This window comes from Prunus avium, chromosome 8, assembly GCF_965620075.1.
Source record: "Prunus avium chromosome 8, drPruAviu1.hap1.1, whole genome shotgun sequence".
Taxonomy (NCBI): Eukaryota; Viridiplantae; Streptophyta; class Magnoliopsida; order Rosales; family Rosaceae; genus Prunus; species Prunus avium.
The window spans coordinates 1,692,612-1,702,011 of NC_142291.1; the positions used below are offsets into that span (position 1 = coordinate 1,692,612).

The window sequence follows — 9,400 nt, forward strand, 5'->3', positions numbered from 1 at the left end:
TCAATTCCGAGCGCTGAGTTGATTTCCCCTGATTACCCATGTGCCGTAGCATGTGGGGAACTTCATTAACAACATGTGGGGGGAAAGGTGTGCCTTGATCCTTGTGAGTGCCGTTCGGCCAATTATGATGTTGTACGCCGTTGGGCAGTCAACAATGAGGAATTGATCGTACACCATAGTCTTCCGTGGGGCAACGCCGAAGGCGATGGTTAAACAGACGCTACTAATGGGTAAACAGGTGCCAACTGCCGATTGATCTAGCTGTCATTTATCCCCAATTCTCCGAATGCGTCGGCAAAAATGACATTTACCGTAGAATGTTATGGGTTCCCTTCTTCCTCTGATAATCATTGGATCGCCATGCGGGTAAAGGATCCCTTCTTCCTCTTCTTCGTAGAATGTTATGGGTTCCCACCGTACCTTCGGCATTTTTGTATGTCGGCTGCTCTCGATGCCGAGGACTTGGGGATATTGAGCTGCCCTGACGTACTATTTCCTCGAGCGGTTGGATATACCTGCTAAGGTTGGTCCTCCGTTAATAGTGCTGATCATGTTGATCTGCTGATTTGCGTTTGGGGCAGGTGCCTGCTGTGGCCTGACTATGTATTGATCCAACTTGCCCTCTCGGATCAATCGCTCAACGATTTTTCTTAGGCTTATGCAGTCCTCTGTATTGTGACTGTTGTGTTGGTGGTATCGACTAGGGTTGGGCTCAGTTTGGGTTGGTTCGATTTTGGGCTCAACCCGAACACCGAACCGTAGGTCTCGGTTTGGCTATTTTGGAAACCGAAACGAAACCATATTTGATGAAAACCGACCACTTCGGTTAACTGGACTTGGTGGGTTGGTTTGGTTCAGTTTGGGTCTTTTGGCTTTCTTAGAGAGAGAGAGAGAGAGAGAGAGAGAGAGAGAGAGAGAGAGAGAAGAAATAAAAGCGATGGAGAAAGGGAGAGATGAAGAGGAGAAGAAGAAGAAAAAGAGGGAGAGATGGAGAAGAAGAAGAAGAAGATGAGAAAAAGAAGAGGGAGAGAAGAAGAAGAAGAAGAAGGAAAAAAGAGAGGGAAACTATGTATTATATTGCAAACCGTACACCGAACCATATATTTCGGTTTGATTTGGGTTCAAACCGATGACCAAAAAAAGATTGAAAAAAAACCAAATCAACCCAAACCATCAGTTTGGTTTGGGTGGTTTGACCGGGTTACCGGTTTGAATGCCCAGCCCTAGTCTCAGTTGTCCTGCCGATTGGGTTTCCGGTTGATGGGCTTTGGTATAATCTCGTGCTCGTTCATGAGAACAGCCTCATATGAGGCGTTGAGCAGAGTGTAGACTTCTTGCCCTTGGCCATGGTTTGGCAGTGGCCTATCCACAGCCTGACGTGGAGGTCTCCGATTGATGACTGGTATGCTGATCCGGCACCTGAGTGTCCCTCATCTGAAACTCGCCGTACTAGTTCGCATCGGCACGTCTGGCGCCACTATACACCACAGCTAATGGTACTGGTTGACTGGTCATGAACCATTTTCCTACTCCGTGGGTGGGAACGGAACTAGTCATCTCACCAATAACTTCAACATCGGTATCTCCACCACTCTTAGCATCTAGGCTCAAGGTCTCGCTGCTAGAATCCCCCTGATCATCCGATGACTCCCCATCGAACGTGTTGGGTTCTCTCTCCAACGGAGACTCGCTATCAGACATCTACAAACACAGAAAAAGGAAACTAAGGGCCATGCAGAAGACTAGTCTACCGATACCTACATCACTACCTATGGCAACTAGACTACCGAACAAAACCCCACTTACATAAAGTTCAGTCTAGTTCTTGCCAAGGAAAGACGTTGACAGAATAAGTAAAAGTATGTGAGGGAGTGCCGAAAGGTACCTTATCTCAAACTGTAGATGAGGGGAAGTCGCTTGGATTGCCAATTGGTCTCGATAGAAATCGCCTTGACTACCGATTGGTCTTGTCAGAAATTGCCTTGATTACTGATTGGTCTAGTCAGAAATCGTGTTGCTTGTCGTTCGCTCTCACCGGAAATCGCCTGGACAGAGCTCTCAATTCTCTCGCAAACACAAAGTGAACTTCTCATCCGGAGTCACTCTTATTTATAGGGTGAGGGAGAGGAACGGTACACCTCGAGAAACCAAACGGCGCATTAATGGCGCCGCTCCGCATGCACAGGTACAACACGTGTCACCCGTAGGTGTTCGTAGATGTTCAATCCCAAGAAGCTACAACGATCTTAGAAACAATCACAAGGTCAGGTTTATGTGTTTGTCTAGATCTATTGGATTGCTAGGTCAATATACGAACTTGATTGTAAGATATGTCTAACCCTAATGGCTTCTGATGGAGTGATATATCTTAGCAAAGCAATGTTAGATCTTAATTAGTTTTGAAAGTGAAATTTTAAAACTGTTTTCAACTGAACGGAAAAAAAAAAACACGATTTAGTTAACATTGACAACAGGGAACCTCCATCTTAAGAAAACTCCCAAAAGTTGATTAAACTCAATTATTTATCCTAATTCTAAAGGATTTAGGCTAATGACTGTAAGGATATTGGAGTTTATGAAGTTGTATGTATATTTATACAATTTCTATTACTTTCTTAAATTACTACAATCCCGTTACACCTGAAAAGGGCTTTAAAGTAATGGACCATCATATAATTGATTGATCCTCTTCCGCAAAATAACTCAACAATTAAGAAAGGCAACGAGATCATAGCCAAAAACAACATCAATATTACAGATTTAAACATGCGACCCCATTGAAGTTAAACTTTTCGGAGTGCAGAAGCAGACAGCAGAATCAAGATTACAAAGATAACAACGGCGACGAAGGCTGAAACCACAGCCCCGCTGGATTGCTGGCAGAAATCACCAAATTGTTGGCAGATAGCAAGCCAGATTGCATCTGAATTGCCATTGCGGGCCAAGTAAACTATGGCAGCAGCAGCAGCAGCAGCAACACAAGAAGTGTACAACGTAAGCGCCAGCTATCAAATAAATCAACGCATTTCCATGTCAACATTTATCTGACGGAATGTCCAAACAAAAGTACGTACACTTAGGGTTAGGAACTAATGTGTAAGACAATGAGGTAGCTTACAGTGTCAAAAATAAGCAAGAGAACCCTAGGAGGAATTGCTTGGTGACGAACAATGGTTACAATGGAGAAGGGGAGGGAGAGGACTAGGTAGGCGCCCACTATCCCCATTGCTACGACGAAAAACCTGCATTTACTTATCCAAGTCTCAGAGTAATTAATGTGTTCTATATTATAGTACATGCACAAATAGTGTAAGAAAGTTGGGGATACATATGTATGAGTTATATTATTGATTAAATTTTGATTTTATGAAACCAAATTATTTTGGACCATATTGCTAACAGAAGTGTTGTTCACAATGTAATACGTAAATATAGTTTGTAATAGAAAGATATTTAAGAGTGAGGGGCGTATGTGAAAGTAGGCAAGTCGTCATAACTAGCCTGGAATTGGAAGAACTGTGTGAAGAAAAGAAGAGTCTGCTCGCTAGACCCCATGGTAATGGCAGCGCCTAGAGCAGCTGCGGTAGCGCCAAGCCTGAGAATGAAGTTGAAAATGGAATGCTCTTCTTCCATCCTCCCTTTTGATCATGCATGGGATGAGCTGCGTGTATCCTCACAGATGGCGTTTCTCCTTTAGCACCGTCTTATTTCTTGACTCTGGAATGTTAATTATGGTTGAATCACCGCTAGTGCTCTTCATTTTGGCTCAGAAAAAGGACTGTTTAAATTGGACTTAATGGAAGAGATATGGAGAAGCTTTTGTGATTGTACTTGATGGGTTGGGATTTTATATAGGGGGTTTCACTAAAACACCCAAAATGGGGGCTGAAATTATAAAAAAACCCAACACCCCAAACACTTTATAAACACACCCAAAACCCATCATTACACACACTCAAAACCCATTTATAAACACACCCAAAAAATATACAATTGTTGATTTTGGGTGTGTTTCTATGTTTAAATAGTGTGTGGGTTTTTTTATAAATACATGTCTAGAATTGAGTTTATTTATAATAATCTATTTTATATATGGAGTGGCAAATGTGATTTCGTTTAGGAAGTCGAATTTAGAATTCTCAAGTAAGATATTTGATAGGATTTTTAGTACCTGCGCAAACAGGGTTAAAATCACTTAAAATACTTGCAAGAATACAAGGATATTGTAGTATAGATGCTCATGCAAGGTCGTTGTCCCCAAAGATTGTTTGACTAATTTGTAATTAAACTAACTCTTAATTAATAACTAAAATAGATTTTATCAAAGATGTGAAATTTATGAATTTGAAAAGATTAACTTGACAATAAAAGAAATCTGAAAGTTGGGAGGTAATAATAGCAGAGAATAAAAACGTTTTTAAAATTAACAATATAGAGAGAAACTAGGGTTTAGCCATCGCCGTCACAATCCTATGCAATTCTATCAATTACTTATAAATTTCCACATATATGCTTTGAAGGTTAGGTTTTCCTAATGCATATTTTCCTTGTGATGTTCAAGCGAAAACGTATATCTAACATGCAATCCGTCTGTGATGTTCAGATCAAATATAAACATGCAAGACTCATTAAGCTTTGTGAAAACCCTTTGAAAAACCATGCAATCCTTAAGAGCGTGATGTTCGCCTTAAGTGAACTTACAATTACTAATCACAAGAAGCCCTCCTCAATTTCAGGGTGATGTTCCAACAGAAATTGCATCAAATTACTTGTCTAAATATCCTAATGGTGATCAGTCATTAAAATAGATAGATAGTTTTAAACACAGTGATTAATAATTCAAAGCAACATGCATCCATTCATAAGCAAAGTAATAAAATTACATATTCATGCTAAGGCTTATGGCCTCGCCCTAGCAAAAGGATTTAGTTACGCATACTCATAACTAAAATCTAAGAAAATATCATTCCCATGAATAAGAATAAAAACACCTTGAAGTAGAAGTTCTTCAAAAACCCTAGCCAGAGTCGCGTTCCAAAAGCCAAAAGAGAGACCCTAAATTTGCTGTGAAAAATAGTTTAAATACCTCCTAAAACTCAGCTCCTAATCCCCACAAGGAAACTAGGTTAAAATAAAATAAAACTAGGAAATAAAGTCCAAATTGGACTAGGAGAATCTGCCAACAATCTGTCCAGCCATGTTTTGGCCACAAATCTCCTCCAAATCCGGCCCAAGATAGCTTGATTTAAAGATAAAAACGTTCTGAACACTTCTCCAGAAGGCCACGAACCCATCCGAGGTCATCTTGAGCTCCAAAACGCAATAAAAGCCCAACACGTCACTATTCCAGCACCGCGCACTGCTCCTTTATTTTATCACCAGAAAATTACCGCTCAGTAGAAAAGTCTGAAATTTTGATACGATCAAGCCAAGTGACTCACGAACGTCCTCCAACTGGAATTACTCCAAAATTCGTCCATTTGATTACGTTTTGCTCCAGTGGAAGTCGAGAGTCCTATATTGGAAATATAATTCAGAGTATCAAAATTCTTCCAAAATATCAACCAAAATATACTAAGAATGAGTTTAAATATATGATATAAAATATGCCCATCAATATTTCTTTCCGCCTTGCTTTTCCTTTTAATAAAAAGGGAAGAGAAGTCGTTGATATATTTTTCCACCAGTCCTGTCCTATAATTAATCACAAAGTGGAAAAGTGCGACAGGTAGATGTTAGCATGAAGTGGTTGCATTATAGAATAATGTCAAAATTATATAAAATTAACAATTAATTAATGCATGCTAAGAGATTAGTGGGTAGTTGATTTTTATATTTGCGATCAATGATTTAATACATTTATGTAATGACGGAGCCTCAAATTCATGTTAGGATGGACTCTTTAGAATATATATATATGAAATAAATGTATATGTGGATTAAGTTAGCTGGTCAAGACAGTGTTTTTGCTCTTATGCATCCGAGTTCGATCCCCCACACTTACATTACATTAGTTTAGAATAGGATAGTGAATTTTTCACTCTTCTTTTGTCCACTTACACTCCCTTTTGTTTTTTTAATATAGTTTTTACTATAACAAAAAATGGAGTGTAAGTGGACAAAAGATGAGTGAGAAAATCAACTCCCCTTAGAATATTGTATTTTGACAAGAAAAAAAAAGCTATATAAATAAAATTACCAGAATGTAGAAAAATGAAACAAAACTGTAATGAAACATAAAATGAAATATTTTTCTCTGTTAATCCTTTTGATATCATATATTTACAAATGAAGGGAGGAAGTAAGCACAGGAAATTATTATTATTTTTTTAAAAGGATAGATTTTTCAATTACTCAAGAAACTTGAATTCTAATCAAGCCAAGGCATGATGAATTCGAGTGTGGTACTTACTCCATATAAATTCTTTTATTTGACTTGAATGAAATTATATATTGAAATCTTTTTGAAGGAATCAGCCCATGATACTAACTTTGAGCTTTCTTTACACAAAGGGTCTTGACCTAACTTGATAGGAGTGAACAGACTTTGTCAGCTTGGATATCGTGGAATGCAAATCTACAAAACCCTGGCTTATTTCCTGTTTAGAAGGACCAAGAATCTGGGTCAAATCCAAGCAAACCACCCTGACTGACACTGACTACTTTGGTACTTCGAATAAAGTTCATTCCTATTATGTTTCAACCATGAGAGGTATTTGGCCAACCTTTTAAACCACGTCAGGCCCAATCAATTAATAAACTCATAATACTACAATTTGGCCCCTGATGAATTCAAGCCCCACAAATGTCAAAAATGGCCGAAATAAACATACTGTGATCTAATACCACTAGACGCGCGCCATCCATGGGAAAAATGTTGTGTCCCGAAATTTGCAGTGATGACTCTACAAAACTTAGAAAGAAGAACCTTTCCATTTCCGGAGATTTCCACCACACCAAGCTCCATTGAAGAACGACATCATTTGATGATGTGGAGGCAAGAGAGACTTCATTTGCCTTCATTGTTGCTCTCCCACCGCAGCTTGGTTAGTAGCTCGATCCTTTTCTGCCAGAATATATATATTATTCTGCTGCATTGCATGGTGAAAAACAACTCAGTCTATATAATTTTTACGAGAAATTGCATGCCACCTTACATGAAAGCTTTCATTATTTATATGCGAGAACAAAGATGTTGAAGAGAAAAAATTATTTACGTCACAATTGGAACTACAAATAACATACATACGCTTGGGTAAGTAATTAATCCACCCGAAGAGAAATAGAAACATGGAACTTTTTTTATTGCAGAATGAAAGATCTTGATGAAGCCATTTTGTTTAGGCAAACTCTGCTCTTTTCTTGGATTCTCTCTTTCTTAGAGAAATGTATCTGTGGATTTTCTTGATTGAACGGCATATCTAATTCTAGATTTTTTTGTTCTTCAAAATAAAGATTGTGCACTGCTATGTATTGAAAAGAACAGATTACGTGTGCAAATCAATAGTTGGCTTTGTGTTTTTGGCATTCTTTGTAACTGATCAAGAGAGATTTTCGTGCATTGGATTTTCTCCTCTCTATTGTTGAAAGAGAAATTCAAATTTACTGATACTACTCACTCACCCAACATTGAATGTACACAAGGAGAGACAACGAAACACCAAAAATCGTCCGTGGTTCACCTCTCAAAAAAGACCATGGACACTAGTCCACCACATCCCAAACCTAAACAAAAACACCTCATATCAATCTTATAATTGTAACAGCCTCTAACAAATCGTAGGAATACAAGGTTGCTCAATACATAATCACACAGTTTTTTTACCATCTACATCATCACACTGTTGGATCACTTGAAATTGTCCAGATGAACAAAGTTCATCTGCTAAAAATGAAACGATTTTTGGTTTTGTTAATTTTTTGGGTTAATTTCAATTTAGTACCATGAACTTTTATCTTTAAGGCACATTTTGCCATGCTCTCTTAATTTTAAGGATTACATACCCTAATCTTTTCAATTTTGTGCAATATGGTTTCGACGTTAACTTTATTGTTAAAAATTCCGTTAATTGCTTGTGTGACAAGTCTGGGTCCCACCTATTCACTTCTTTTAATGTCAATTGAAGGGTATTTTGTTAAAAAAATGGTTTGGTATTAATGCGTGTAATGTGTTCTTCATGGGCTGGAAGACACCAATTATCTGAAAATACTCTTCAATTGACATCGAAATAAGCAAATAGGTGAGACCCATGCATGCCATGCTATAGCAATTAATCAAAATTTTGATGTTGAAGTTAACGCTGGAACCATATTGCAAAAAATTGAAAAGCTTATGGTATGTAATCGTTAAAATTGAGAGTGAAACAGCAAACATGCCTTAAGGGTAAGAGTTCATGATACTAAATCAAAATTAATCCTAATTTTTTGTATGGGTGATTCTTGAAGGACATAAAAAATGTGTGAAATTTTTTCTCGAAAATATGGATGTGCACGTATGAAATTATTTATAACTCTAATTTGCAACAAAATTCCAATTAGATAAAATTGTAATTAATTAAAATGAAAAACAAGTGTAATACTAGAGTCCTAAGAACTGTTATTTGCATTGTTAAAAAAAAGGAAAAAAAAAAAGACCAGAACAATAATAAGAGTGATCGTAACATATACTTCTGGTAAATCATCAATTAAATTTTTGAGAAATCCATGTTATACCCTAACGAAGAAGCACTATTTTCAGCTTCATCTTTGTCTTTATCTTGAGACACTCCAAAAACCTTCAACAAAATCTCTATAGAACAAATCTTATCCGGTTTTGGTTTCCACCATCCCCTTGGACACGTGTTTTATGTTAATTCAAAAGAACAAATCTACGTTACCAAATGATTTTCTTCATCCTTATTTGTATGTTAACTACCCGTCTAGAAAAGAAACTCCCCTCAAAGGATTAGCATATCCTATGCATGTGGTCAGAGTCAATGTACGAAGAGAAATAACAAAAATAGTTGTGGGATGAAAAAATAATGTGCCAACCATGGCAACATAAAAAGAAATGCCAAGAGAGAAAATCGTAAGCCATCAAATATTTAACCATGAAATTAATATTCCATATTAAAATTATTAACCTTTCGTTTGGATGAGGAAAAATAACTCGGAATTTAACTAAAAGTCGAGAATTTAATAAGAGAAATTGACAATTCCCTTATTTGGCAACTTAAGCACATAATTTATTAAATGACGTGAGGAAAAAATCATGAAAATTGGGGCATCAAATTCCCGAGTTTAATTTCCACCAAAGTACATTTCACAATTTCCATAGTGTCATTTACAAAATTCTATCATTTACAAAATTCGATATACATAAATCAAAACACTAAAATCTTCAATTGCCAGAAATTGAAAT

The 9,400-nt window shown here is 37.3% G+C and overlaps 1 pseudogene; it reads right to left on the minus strand.

Annotated features, from left to right (window-relative positions):
* Nucleotides 1–1,449: 1,449 nt before the first annotated feature.
* LOC148291103 (casparian strip membrane protein 1-like) lies at nt 1,450–3,760 on the minus strand (annotated as a pseudogene).
* Nucleotides 3,761–9,400: the final 5,640 nt, after the last annotated feature.